This window comes from Hyla sarda, unplaced genomic scaffold (assembly GCF_029499605.1).
Source record: "Hyla sarda isolate aHylSar1 unplaced genomic scaffold, aHylSar1.hap1 scaffold_107, whole genome shotgun sequence".
In the NCBI taxonomy this organism is placed as follows: Eukaryota; Metazoa; Chordata; class Amphibia; order Anura; family Hylidae; genus Hyla; species Hyla sarda.
In genome coordinates this window covers 256032-270656 of record NW_026607689.1, presented here as the reverse complement: position 1 = coordinate 270656, position 14625 = coordinate 256032, and the positions used below count along the sequence as shown (strand labels likewise).

Here is a 14625-nt window from a genome sequence, read left to right as displayed (position 1 = left end):
TCCTTGGCTGTCCCCAAACGGTATCAAACCAACACCCACGGGAAGCTGTAAGCATAGAGGACATGCCTGCACCCCATTGGACTTACCTGTGTGGGTTAAACCCGGGTTATTTGACAACCTATGGCGGTGATGGTTCTGCTCAGGCAGAGCAGTGCTGATGCTCCTCATAAAGCTGTCGCTGCTGGAAGGTTCTAGGTGACATCACAAATCCCTATGGTTACATACACAACAAAGCTGGGTTGTTGTTGTTTACACTCTGCAAGGCCTGTGGAAGTGAGTGACATCATAGCACTGTAGTTCTGAGGGTTCTAGATGGATGCAACAATCTCCTGTTGCTTCTATGAAGGCCATAATAGACGACATCACCAAACAGCTCCATAGTCACATACACAGCAAAGGAGAGATGTTGTTTACACCTAGTGATGTCAGTGGTATTGAGTGACATCACAGCACAGTGCTAAGGCTCCTGGGCCTGGACACAGCAGCGGCTGCAATATCTCAACGGAGAATACGTTTATATATATGTGTGTGTGTGCGCGTATATATATATATATATATATATATATATATATATATATATTTCTCCGCCGAAATCACTTTTAAACCCATTTCCACCTTTTTTTCCCTTCTCTTCCTCTTACTTTTTTTTCACGTTTTTTTACGTTTTTCTCCTTTTCGCCTCTTTTCTGGGCGTATTATTCTTCTTTTTCTTCTTTTTTTTCGTCTAATGCATACCCCATCAGTGCAGCAATGCTTATTCAATACCGCCAGCAGATGGAGACACTGGGGGATAATTTTCTAAGGATTTATACTGATTTTTCCTGTCTGAATTTGTCGCACAGAAAGTTGCAGGCCAAATATGTGTGACATTTCTGCGACTTTAGCTTCTAGAGCATTTTTACAACATTATACATAGGTGCTGAATACATAAAAAGCGACTGTTCAGCGACAGACAAGTCGCATCGGCTGAAAGTAGGCCAGAATGTCAGTCCATGTTGGAGCAGGTTTAGATACAGTCTAAAGTATAGATCTCAAAGTCTGTGCACAGAATTTAGCAAGGGCCTCGCACCTTCTGATGCATCAGGTAGGTGCACAATAGCATAGCCTAACCCTCTGTACTTTGGTCTATATTGATGCGGGACATAGACAGCCAGCTGATGACCAATCCATTAGTGCAATGGATGGCTGTAAGCATTTGTCTTTGCCTTTGCAATACCACAGAAGCAATGCATGGTCAATGTACAGCAATGACACACCTGTGTGAACAGCCAGGAGACCCCCCCCCCCCCCATGTTATGTTACATAGTTACATAGTTAGTACGGTCGAAAAAAGACATATGTCCATCAAGTTCAACCAGGGAATTAAGGGGTAGGGGTGTGGCGCGATATTGGGGAAGGGATGAGATTTTATATTTCTTCATAAGCATTAATCTTATTTTGTCAATTAGGAACATTCAGCACCCACCCGCTATCAAGGCAGCTGCCTATCATGTCATGCCCTACCTGCACAGGTGTGCTGGCTACTCAAATGATCCAATTAAGGAGGCCGTTTAGTCAGCAGCAGCAGAAGTCCTGTGCCTGGACGCTCCAACAGCGGCCAGACACAAGCAGAAGCAGAAGCAGCAGAAGCACCACCTTTTGTTTTTTGGCTGCAGCAGCAGCAAGGCCCACAGGGCTGGCTAGCTGGCTAGCCAGCAAGCAGGTAGCAATGAAAGTAGGAATCTTTCTTTTTAACCCTGTAAGGGGGTGGTGCACTGTACCCGAAGATACTGCCATATCGGGTCAATGCATAGGGCGACGGAAGCAAGCTTCGAAATCGGCCCCCGTTCTCAAAAATCCATTTAATATATGGTCCCCAGATAGGGGACGTATCAGATATTAAACTGATAAGAACAGATACTACACTTGATCTTAGCCAAAAGGCCGAGAAGCGATAACCGTGAAAGGGGCGGGCCCAACAAGGTGCCCTTCATGGGCACTATCACTGCTTGCTGTCAGGGAGGCTGCCAGACAATTTTCCATGCACACTCTGGGCTGGGGGGCAGTCAACCACCAGTACACACAGCAGAACCTAAACCCATACCATTATTGCTAAGCAGCAAGACAGGGGCCCATTGCACTCCCACGGGGCCTTTTTAAATGCAATCCATAACCCGGATTTGCCAGGAACCCTTCTTACTCCTCCTACTTGCATGTGACACTGGGCTTAGGATCTGCATAGGAAACACACACACAAGCACACACCTACCTTTGTTGCCTGCAGATGCCTCCTTGGCTGTCCCCAAACGGTATCAAACCAACACCCACGGGAAGCTGTAAGCATAGAGGACATGCCTGCACCCCATTGGACTTACCTGTGTGGGTTAAACCCGGGTTATTTGACAACCTATGGCGGTGATGGTTCTGCTCAGGCAGAGCAGTGCTGATGCTCCTCATAAAGCTGTCGCTGCTGTGAAGGTTCTAGGTGACATCACAAATCCCTATGGTTACATACACAACAAAGCTGGGTTGTTGTTGTTTACACTCTGCAAGGCCTGTGGAAGTGAGTGACATCATAGCACTGTAGTTCTGAGGGTTCTAGATGGATGCAACAATCTCCTGTTGCTTCTATGAAGGCCATAATAGACGACATCACCAAACAGCTCCATAGTCACATACACAGCAAAGGAGAGATGTTGTTTACACCTAGTGATGTCAGTGGTATTGAGTGACATCACAGCACAGTGCTAAGGCTCCTGGGCCTGGACACAGCAGCGGCTGCAATATCTCAACGGAGAATACGTTTATATATATGTGTGTGTGTGCGCGTATATATATATATATATATATATATATATATATATATATATATATTTCTCCGCCGAAATCACTTTTAAACCCATTTCCACCTTTTTTTCCCTTCTCTTCCTCTTACTTTTTTTTCACGTTTTTTTACGTTTTTCTCCTTTTCGCCTCTTTTCTGGGCGTATTATTCTTCTTTTTCTTCTTTTTTTTCCGTCTAATGCATACCCCATCAGTGCAGCAATGCTTATTCAATACCGCCAGCAGATGGAGACACTGGGGGATAATTTTCTAAGGATTTATACTGATTTTTCCTGTCTGAATTTGTCGCACAGAAAGTTGCAGGCCAAATATGTGTGACATTTCTGCGACTTTAGCTTCTAGAGCATTTTTACAACATTATACATAGGTGCTGAATACATAAAAAGCGACTGTTCAGCGACAGACAAGTCGCATCGGCTGAAAGTAGGCCAGAATGTCAGTCCATGTTGGAGCAGGTTTAGATACAGTCTAAAGTATAGATCTCAAAGTCTGTGCACAGAATTTAGCAAGGGCCTCGCACCTTCTGATGCATCAGGTAGGTGCACAATAGCATAGCCTAACCCTCTGTACTTTGGTCTATATTGATGCGGGACATAGACAGCCAGCTGATGACCAATCCATTAGTGCAATGGATGGCTGGAAGCATTTGTCTTTGCCTTTGCAATACCACAGAAGCAATGCATGGTCAATGTACAGCAATGACACACCTGTGTGAACAGCCAGGAGACCCCCCCCCCTCCCCCCCCCATGTTATGTTACATAGTTACATAGTTAGTACGGTCGAAAAAAGACATATGTCCATCAAGTTCAACCAGGGAATTAAGGGGTAGGGGTGTGGCGCGATATTGGGGAAGGGATGAGATTTTATATTTCTTCATAAGCATTAATCTTATTTTGTCAATTAGGAACATTCAGCACCCACCCGCTATCAAGGCAGCTGCCTATCATGTCATGCCCTACCTGCACAGGTGTGCTGGCTACTCAAATGATCCAATTAAGGAGGCCATTTAGTCAGCAGCAGCAGAAGTCCTGTGCCTGGACGCTCCAACAGCGGCCAGACACAAGCAGAAGCAGAAGCAGCAGAAGCAGCAGCAGCACCACCTTTTGTTTTTTGGCTGCAGCAGCAGCAAGGCCCACAGGGCTGGCTAGCTGGCTAGCCAGCAAGCAGGTAGCAATGAAAGTAGGAATCTTTCTTTTTAACCCTGTAAGGGGGTGGTGCACTGTACCCGAAGATACTGCCATATCGGGTCAATGCATAGGGCGACGGAAGCAAGCTTCGAAATCGGCCCCCGTTCTCAAAAATCCATTTAATATATGGTCCCCAGATAGGGGACGTATCAGATATTAAACTGATAAGAACAGATACTACACTTGATCTTAGCCAAAAGGCCGAGAAGCGATAACCGTGAAAGGGGCGGGCCCAACAAGGTGCCCTTCATGGGCACTATCACTGCTTGCTGTCAGGGAGGCTGCCAGACAATTTTCCATGCACACTCTGGGCTGGGGGGCAGTCAACCACCAGTACACACAGCAGAACCTAAACCCATACCATTATTGCTAAGCAGCAAGACAGGGGCCCATTGCACTCCCACGGGGCCTTTTTAAATGCAATCCATAACCCGGATTTGCCAGGAACCCTTCTTACTCCTCCTACTTGCATGTGACACTGGGCTTAGGATCTGCATAGGAAACACACACACAAGCACACACCTACCTTTGTTGCCTGCAGATGCCTCCTTGGCTGTCCCCAAACGGTATCAAACCAACACCCACGGGAAGCTGTAAGCATAGAGGACATGCCTGCACCCCATTGGACTTACCTGTGTGGGTTAAACCCGGGTTATTTGACAACCTATGGCGGTGATGGTTCTGCTCAGGCAGAGCAGTGCTGATGCTCCTCATAAAGCTGTCGCTGCTGTGAAGGTTCTAGGTGACATCACAAATCCCTATGGTTACATACACAACAAAGCTGGGTTGTTGTTGTTTACACTCTGCAAGGCCTGTGGAAGTGAGTGACATCATAGCACTGTAGTTCTGAGGGTTCTAGATGGATGCAACAATCTCCTGTTGCTTCTATGAAGGCCATAATAGACGACATCACCAAACAGCTCCATAGTCACATACACAGCAAAGGAGAGATGTTGTTTACACCTAGTGATGTCAGTGGTATTGAGTGACATCACAGCACAGTGCTAAGGCTCCTGGGCCTGGACACAGCAGCGGCTGCAATATCTCAACGGAGAATACGTTTATATATATGTGTGTGTGTGCGCGTATATATATATATATATATATATATATATATATATATATATATATATATTTCTCCGCCGAAATCACTTTTAAACCCATTTCCACCTTTTTTTCCCTTCTCTTCCTCTTACTTTTTTTCACGTTTTTTTACGTTTTTCTCCTTTTCGCCTCTTTTCTGGGCGTATTATTCTTCTTTTTCTTCTTTTTTTTCGTCTAATGCATACCCCATCAGTGCAGCAATGCTTATTCAATACCGCCAGCAGATGGAGACACTGGGGGATAATTTTCTAAGGATTTATACTGATTTTTCCTGTCTGAATTTGTCGCACAGAAAGTTGCAGGCCAAATATGTGTGACATTTCTGCGACTTTAGCTTCTAGAGCATTTTTACAACATTATACATAGGTGCTGAATACATAAAAAGCGACTGTTCAGCGACAGACAAGTCGCATCGGCTGAAAGTAGGCCAGAATGTCAGTCCATGTTGGAGCAGGTTTAGATACAGTCTAAAGTATAGATCTCAAAGTCTGTGCACAGAATTTAGCAAGGGCCTCGCACCTTCTGATGCATCAGGTAGGTGCACAATAGCATAGCCTAACCCTCTGTACTTTGGTCTATATTGATGCGGGACATAGACAGCCAGCTGATGACCAATCCATTAGTGCAATGGATGGCTGGAAGCATTTGTCTTTGCCTTTGCAATACCACAGAAGCAATGCATGGTCAATGTACAGCAATGACACACCTGTGTGAACAGCCAGGAGACCCCCCCCCCCCCCCCCATGTTATGTTACATAGTTACATAGTTAGTACAGTCGAAAAAAGACATATGTCCATCAAGTTCAACCAGGGAATTAAGGGGTAGGGGTGTGGCGCGATATTGGGGAAGGGATGAGATTTTATATTTCTTCATAAGCATTAATCTTATTTTGTCAATTAGGAACATTCAGCACCCACCCGCTATCAAGGCAGCTGCCTATCATGTCATGCCCTACCTGCACAGGTGTGCTGGCTACTCAAATGATCCAATTAAGGAGGCCATTTAGTCAGCAGCAGCAGAAGTCCTGTGCCTGGACGCTCCAACAGCGGCCAGACACAAGCAGAAGCAGAAGCAGCAGAAGCAGCAGCAGCACCACCTTTTGTTTTTTGGCTGCAGCAGCAGCAAGGCCCACAGGGCTGGCTAGCTGGCTAGCCAGCAAGCAGGTAGCAATGAAAGTAGGAATCTTTCTTTTTAACCCTGTAAGGGGGTGGTGCACTGTACCCGAAGATACTGCCATATCGGGTCAATGCATAGGGCGACGGAAGCAAGCTTCGAAATCGGCCCCCGTTCTCAAAAATCCATTTAATATATGGTCCCCAGATAGGGGACGTATCAGATATTAAACTGATAAGAACAGATACTACACTTGATCTTAGCCAAAAGGCCGAGAAGCGATAACCGTGAAAGGGGCGGGCCCAACAAGGTGCCCTTCATGGGCACTATCACTGCTTGCTGTCAGGGAGGCTGCCAGACAATTTTCCATGCACACTCTGGGCTGGGGGGCAGTCAACCACCAGTACACACAGCAGAACCTAAACCCATACCATTATTGCTAAGCAGCAAGACAGGGGCCCATTGCACTCCCACGGGGCCTTTTTAAATGCAATCCATAACCCGGATTTGCCAGGAACCCTTCTTACTCCTCCTACTTGCATGTGACACTGGGCTTAGGATCTGCATAGGAAACACACACACAAGCACACACCTACCTTTGTTGCCTGCAGATGCCTCCTTGGCTGTCCCCAAACGGTATCAAACCAACACCCACGGGAAGCTGTAAGCATAGAGGACATGCCTGCACCCCATTGGACTTACCTGTGTGGGTTAAACCCGGGTTATTTGACAACCTATGGCGGTGATGGTTCTGCTCAGGCAGAGCAGTGCTGATGCTCCTCATAAAGCTGTCGCTGCTGTGAAGGTTCTAGGTGACATCACAAATCCCTATGGTTACATACACAACAAAGCTGGGTTGTTGTTGTTTACACTCTGCAAGGCCTGTGGAAGTGAGTGACATCATAGCACTGTAGTTCTGAGGGTTCTAGATGGATGCAACAATCTCCTGTTGCTTCTATGAAGGCCATAATAGACGACATCACCAAACAGCTCCATAGTCACATACACAGCAAAGGAGAGATGTTGTTTACACCTAGTGATGTCAGTGGTATTGAGTGACATCACAGCACAGTGCTAAGGCTCCTGGGCCTGGACACAGCAGCGGCTGCAATATCTCAACGGAGAATACGTTTATATATATGTGTGTGTGTGCGCGTATATATATATATATATATATATATATATGTATATATATTTCTCCGCCAAAATCACTTTTAAACCCATTTCCACCTTTTTTTCCCTTCTCTTCCTCTTACTTTTTTTTCAAGTTTTTTTACGTTTTTCTCCTTTTCGCCTCTTTTCTGGGCGTATTATTCTTCTTTTTCTTCTTTTTTTTCGTCTAATGCATACCCCATCAGTGCAGCAATGCTTATTCAATACCGCCAGCAGATGGAGACACTGGGGGATAATTTTCTAAGGATTTATACTGATTTTTCCTGTCTGAATTTGTCGCACAGAAAGTTGCAGGCCAAATATGTGTGACATTTCTGCGACTTTAGCTTCTAGAGCATTTTTACAACATTATACATAGGTGCTGAATACATAAAAAGCGACTGTTCAGCGACAGACAAGTCGCATCGGCTGAAAGTAGGCCAGAATGTCAGTCCATGTTGGAGCAGGTTTAGATACAGTCTAAAGTATAGATCTCAAAGTCTGTGCACAGAATTTAGCAAGGGCCTCGCACCTTCTGATGCATCAGGTAGGTGCACAATAGCATAGCCTAACCCTCTGTACTTTGGTCTATATTGATGCGGGACATAGACAGCCAGCTGATGACCAATCCATTAGTGCAATGGATGGCTGGAAGCATTTGTCTTTGCCTTTGCAATACCACAGAAGCAATGCATGGTCAATGTACAGCAATGACACACCTGTGTGAACAGCCAGGAGACCCCCCCCCCCCCCCATGTTATGTTACATAGTTACATAGTTAGTACGGTCGAAAAAAGACATATGTCCATCAAGTTCAACCAGGGAATTAAGGGGTAGGGGTGTGGCGCGATATTGGGGAAGCGATGAGATTTTATATTTCTTCATAAGCATTAATCTTATTTTGTCAATTAGGAACATTCAGCACCCACCCGCTATCAAGGCAGCTGCCTATCATGTCATGCCCTACCTGCACAGGTGTGCTGGCTACTCAAATGATCCAATTAAGGAGGCCATTTAGTCAGCAGCAGCAGAAGTCCTGTGCCTGGACGCTCCAACAGCGGCCAGACACAAGCAGAAGCAGAAGCAGCAGAAGCAGCAGCAGCACCACCTTTTGTTTTTTGGCTGCAGCAGCAGCAAGGCCCACAGGGCTGGCTAGCTGGCTAGCCAGCAAGCAAGCAGGTAGCAATGAAAGTAGGAATCTTTCTTTTTAACCCTGTAAGGGGGTGGTGCACTGTACCCGAAGATACTGTCATATCGGGTCAATGCATAGGGCGACGGAAGCAAGCTTCGAAATCGGCCCCCGTTCTCAAAAATCCATTTAATATATGGTCCCCAGATAGGGGACGTATCAGATATTAAACTGATAAGAACAGATACTACACTTGATCTTAGCCAAAAGGCCGAGAAGCGATAACCGTGAAAGGGGCGGGCCCAACAAGGTGCCCTTCATGGGCACTATCACTGCTTGCTGTCAGGGAGGCTGCCAGACAATTTTCCATGCACACTCTGGGCTGGGGGGCAGTCAACCACCAGTACACACAGCAGAACCTAAACCCATACCATTATTGCTAAGCAGCAAGACAGGGGCCCATTGCACTCCCACGGGGCCTTTTTAAATGCAATCCATAACCCGGATTTGCCAGGAACCCTTCTTACTCCTCCTACTTGCATGTGACACTGGGCTTAGGATCTGCATAGGAAACACACACACAAGCACACACCTACCTTTGTTGCCTGCAGATGCCTCCTTGGCTGTCCCCAAACGGTATCAAACCAACACCCACGGGAAGCTGTAAGCATAGAGGACATGCCTGCACCCCATTGGACTTACCTGTGTGGGTTAAACCCGGGTTATTTGACAACCTATGGCGGTGATGGTTCTGCTCAGGCAGAGCAGTGCTGATGCTCCTCATAAAGCTGTCGCTGCTGTGAAGGTTCTAGGTGACATCACAAATCCCTATGGTTACATACACAACAAAGCTGGGTTGTTGTTGTTTACACTCTGCAAGGCCTGTGGAAGTGAGTGACATCATAGCACTGTAGTTCTGAGGGTTCTAGATGGATGCAACAATCTCCTGTTGCTTCTATGAAGGCCATAATAGACGACATCACCAAACAGCTCCATAGTCACATACACAGCAAAGGAGAGATGTTGTTTACACCTAGTGATGTCAGTGGTATTGAGTGACATCACAGCACAGTGCTAAGGCTCCTGGGCCTGGACACAGCAGCGGCTGCAATATCTCAACGGAGAATACGTTTATATATATGTGTGTGTGTGCGCGTATATATATATATATATATATATATATATATATATATATATATTTCTCCGCCGAAATCACTTTTAAACCCATTTCCACCTTTTTTTCCCTTCTCTTCCTCTTACTTTTTTTTCACGTTTTTTTACGTTTTTCTCCTTTTCGCCTCTTTTCTGGGCGTATTATTCTTCTTTTTCTTCTTTTTTTTCGTCTAATGCATACCCCATCAGTGCAGCAATGCTTATTCAATACCGCCAGCAGATGGAGACACTGGGGGATAATTTTCTAAGGATTTATACTGATTTTTCCTGTCTGAATTTGTCGCACAGAAAGTTGCAGGCCAAATATGTGTGACATTTCTGCGACTTTAGCTTCTAGAGCATTTTTACAACATTATACATAGGTGCTGAATACATAAAAAGCGACTGTTCAGCGACAGACAAGTCGCATCGGCTGAAAGTAGGCCAGAATGTCAGTCCATGTTGGAGCAGGTTTAGATACAGTCTAAAGTATAGATCTCAAAGTCTGTGCACAGAATTTAGCAAGGGCCTCGCACCTTCTGATGCATCAGGTAGGTGCACAATAGCATAGCCTAACCCTCTGTACTTTGGTCTATATTGATGCGGGACATAGACAGCCAGCTGATGACCAATCCATTAGTGCAATGGATGGCTGGAAGCATTTGTCTTTGCCTTTGCAATACCACAGAAGCAATGCATGGTCAATGTACAGCAATGACACACCTGTGTGAACAGCCAGGAGACCCCCCCCCCCCATGTTATGTTACATAGTTACATAGTTAGTACGGTCGAAAAAAGACATATGTCCATCAAGTTCAACCAGGGAATTAAGGGGTAGGGGTGTGGCGCGATATTGGGGAAGGGATGAGATTTTATATTTCTTCATAAGCATTAATCTTATTTTGTCAATTAGGAACATTCAGCACCCACCCGCTATCAAGGCAGCTGCCTATCATGTCATGCCCTACCTGCACAGGTGTGCTGGCTACTCAAATGATCCAATTAAGGAGGCCATTTAGTCAGCAGCAGCAGAAGTCCTGTGCCTGGACGCTCAAACAGCGGCCAGACACAAGCAGAAGCAGAAGCAGCAGAAGCAGCAGCAGCACCACCTTTTGTTTTTTGGCTGCAGCAGCAGCAAGGCCCACAGGGCTGGCTAGCTGGCTAGCCAGCAAGCAAGCAGGTAGCAATGAAAGTAGGAATCTTTCTTTTTAACCCTGTAAGGGGGTGGTGCACTGTACCCGAAGATACTGTCATATCGGGTCAATGCATAGGGCGACGGAAGCAAGCTTCGAAATCGGCCCCCGTTCTCAAAAATCCATTTAATATATGGTCCCCAGATAGGGGACGTATCAGATATTAAACTGATAAGAACAGATACTACACTTGATCTTAGCCAAAAGGCCGAGAAGCGATAACCGTGAAAGGGGCGGGCCCAACAAGGTGCCCTTCATGGGCACTATCACTGCTTGCTGTCAGGGAGGCTGCCAGACAATTTTCCATGCACACTCTGGGCTGGGGGGCAGTCAACCACCAGTACACACAGCAGAACCTAAACCCATACCATTATTGCTAAGCAGCAAGACAGGGGCCCATTGCACTCCCACGGGGCCTTTTTAAATGCAATCCATAACCCGGATTTGCCAGGAACCCTTCTTACTCCTCCTACTTGCATGTGACACTGGGCTTAGGATCTGCATAGGAAACACACACACAAGCACACACCTACCTTTGTTGCCTGCAGATGCCTCCTTGGCTGTCCCCAAACGGTATCAAACCAACACCCACGGGAAGCTGTAAGCATAGAGGACATGCCTGCACCCCATTGGACTTACCTGTGTGGGTTAAACCCGGGTTATTTGACAACCTATGGCGGTGATGGTTCTGCTCAGGCAGAGCAGTGCTGATGCTCCTCATAAAGCTGTCGCTGCTGTGAAGGTTCTAGGTGACATCACAAATCCCTATGGTTACATACACAACAAAGCTGGGTTGTTGTTGTTTACACTCTGCAAGGCCTGTGGAAGTGAGTGACATCATAGCACTGTAGTTCTGAGGGTTCTAGATGGATGCAACAATCTCCTGTTGCTTCTATGAAGGCCATAATAGACGACATCACCAAACAGCTCCATAGTCACATACACAGCAAAGGAGAGATGTTGTTTACACCTAGTGATGTCAGTGGTATTGAGTGACATCACAGCACAGTGCTAAGGCTCCTGGGCCTGGACACAGCAGCGGCTGCAATATCTCAACGGAGAATACGTTTATATATATGTGTGTGTGTGCGCGTATATATATATATATATATATATATATATATATATATATATATTTCTCCGCCGAAATCACTTTTAAACCCATTTCCACCTTTTTTTCCCTTCTCTTCCTCTTACTTTTTTTTCACGTTTTTTTACGTTTTTCTCCTTTTCGCCTCTTTTCTGGGCGTATTATTCTTCTTTTTCTTCTTTTTTTTCGTCTAATGCATACCCCATCAGTGCAGCAATGCTTATTCAATACCGCCAGCAGATGGAGACACTGGGGGATAATTTTCTAAGGATTTATACTGATTTTTCCTGTCTGAATTTGTCGCACAGAAAGTTGCAGGCCAAATATGTGTGACATTTCTGCGACTTTAGCTTCTAGAGCATTTTTACAACATTATACATAGGTGCTGAATACATAAAAAGCGACTGTTCAGCGACAGACAAGTCGCATCGGCTGAAAGTAGGCCAGAATGTCAGTCCATGTTGGAGCAGGTTTAGATACAGTCTAAAGTATAGATCTCAAAGTCTGTGCACAGAATTTAGCAAGGGCCTCGCACCTTCTGATGCATCAGGTAGGTGCACAATAGCATAGCCTAACCCTCTGTACTTTGGTCTATATTGATGCGGGACATAGACAGCCAGCTGATGACCAATCCATTAGTGCAATGGATGGCTGGAAGCATTTGTCTTTGCCTTTGCAATACCACAGAAGCAATGCATGGTCAATGTACAGCAATGACACACCTGTGTGAACAGCCAGGAGACCCCCCCCCCCCATGTTATGTTACATAGTTACATAGTTAGTACGGTCGAAAAAAGACATATGTCCATCAAGTTCAACCAGGGAATTAAGGGGTAGGGGTGTGGCGCGATATTGGGGAAGGGATGAGATTTTATATTTCTTCATAAGCATTAATCTTATTTTGTCAATTAGGAACATTCAGCACCCACCCGCTATCAAGGCAGCTGCCTATCATGTCATGCCCTACCTGCACAGGTGTGCTGGCTACTCAAATGATCCAATTAAGGAGGCCATTTAGTCAGCAGCAGCAGAAGTCCTGTGCCTGGACGCTCAAACAGCGGCCAGACACAAGCAGAAGCAGAAGCAGCAGAAGCAGCAGCAGCACCACCTTTTGTTTTTTGGCTGCAGCAGCAGCAAGGCCCACAGGGCTGGCTAGCTGGCTAGCCAGCAAGCAGGTAGCAATGAAAGTAGGAATCTTTCTTTTTAACCCTGTAAGGGGGTGGTGCACTGTACCCGAAGATACTGTCATATCGGGTCAATGCATAGGGCGACGGAAGCAAGCTTCGAAATCGGCCCCCGTTCTCAAAAATCCATTTAATATATGGTCCCCAGATAGGGGACGTATCAGATATTAAACTGATAAGAACAGATACTACACTTGATCTTAGCCAAAAGGCCGAGAAGCGATAACCGTGAAAGGGGCGGGCCCAACAAGGTGCCCTTCATGGGCACTATCACTGCTTGCTGTCAGGGAGGCTGCCAGACAATTTTCCATGCACACTCTGGGCTGGGGGGCAGTCAACCACCAGTACACACAGCAGAACCTAAACCCATACCATTATTGCTAAGCAGCAAGACAGGGGCCCATTGCACTCCCACGGGGCCTTTTTAAATGCAATCCATAACCCGGATTTGCCAGGAACCCTTCTTACTCCTCCTACTTGCATGTGACACTGGGCTTAGGATCTGCATAGGAAACACACACACAAGCACACACCTACCTTTGTTGCCTGCAGATGCCTCCTTGGCTGTCCCCAAACGGTATCAAACCAACACCCACGGGAAGCTGTAAGCATAGAGGACATGCCTGCACCCCATTGGACTTACCTGTGTGGGTTAAACCCGGGTTATTTGACAACCTATGGCGGTGATGGTTCTGCTCAGGCAGAGCAGTGCTGATGCTCCTCATAAAGCTGTCGCTGCTGTGAAGGTTCTAGGTGACATCACAAATCCCTATGGTTACATACACAACAAAGCTGGGTTGTTGTTGTTTACACTCTGCAAGGCCTGTGGAAGTGAGTGACATCATAGCACTGTAGTTCTGAGGGTTCTAGATGGATGCAACAATCTCCTGTTGCTTCTATGAAGGCCATAATAGACGACATCACCAAACAGCTCCATAGTCACATACACAGCAAAGGAGAGATGTTGTTTACACCTAGTGATGTCAGTGGTATTGAGTGACATCACAGCACAGTGCTAAGGCTCCTGGGCCTGGACACAGCAGCGGCTGCAATATCTCAACGGAGAATACGTTTATATATATGTGTGTGTGTGCGCGTATATATATATATATATATATATATATATATATATATATATATATATATTTCTCCGCCGAAATCACTTTTAAACCCATTTCCACCTTTTTTTCCCTTCTCTTCCTCTTACTTTTTTTTCACGTTTTTTTACGTTTTTCTCCTTTTCGCCTCTTTTCTGGGCGTATTATTCTTCTTTTTCTTCTTTTTTTTCGTCTAATGCATACCCCATCAGTGCAGCAATGCTTATTCAATACCGCCAGCAGATGGAGACACTGGGGGATAATTTTCTAAGGATTTATACTGATTTTTCCTGTCTGAATTTGTCGCACAGAAAGTTGCAGGCCAAATATGTGTGACATTTCTGCGACTTTAGCTTCTAGAGCATTTTTACAACATTATACATAGGTGCTGAATACATA

At 45.8% G+C, this 14625-nt stretch overlaps 6 non-coding genes across 6 annotated transcripts; all 6 read right to left on the bottom strand.

Annotated features, from left to right (window-relative positions):
- Positions 1 to 1744: 1744 nt before the first annotated feature.
- Positions 1745 to 1935, bottom strand: LOC130299966 (U2 spliceosomal RNA). Its single transcript, XR_008850988.1, has one exon. It is a non-coding gene; the product is annotated as a U2 spliceosomal RNA (small nuclear RNA).
- Positions 1936 to 4033: 2098 nt separating this feature from the next.
- Positions 4034 to 4224, bottom strand: LOC130299965 (U2 spliceosomal RNA). Its single transcript, XR_008850987.1, has one exon. It is a non-coding gene; the product is annotated as a U2 spliceosomal RNA (small nuclear RNA).
- A 2097-nt stretch (positions 4225 to 6321) lies between these two features.
- Positions 6322 to 6512, bottom strand: LOC130299964 (U2 spliceosomal RNA). Its single transcript, XR_008850986.1, has one exon. It is a non-coding gene; the product is annotated as a U2 spliceosomal RNA (small nuclear RNA).
- A 2090-nt stretch (positions 6513 to 8602) lies between these two features.
- LOC130300067 (U2 spliceosomal RNA) lies at positions 8603 to 8793 on the bottom strand. Its single transcript, XR_008851082.1, has one exon. It is a non-coding gene; the product is annotated as a U2 spliceosomal RNA (small nuclear RNA).
- Positions 8794 to 10884: 2091 nt separating this feature from the next.
- LOC130300066 (U2 spliceosomal RNA) lies at positions 10885 to 11075 on the bottom strand. The gene has a single exon (XR_008851081.1). It is a non-coding gene; the product is annotated as a U2 spliceosomal RNA (small nuclear RNA).
- Positions 11076 to 13162: 2087 nt separating this feature from the next.
- Positions 13163 to 13353, bottom strand: LOC130300065 (U2 spliceosomal RNA). The gene has a single exon (XR_008851080.1). It is a non-coding gene; the product is annotated as a U2 spliceosomal RNA (small nuclear RNA).
- Positions 13354 to 14625: the final 1272 nt, after the last annotated feature.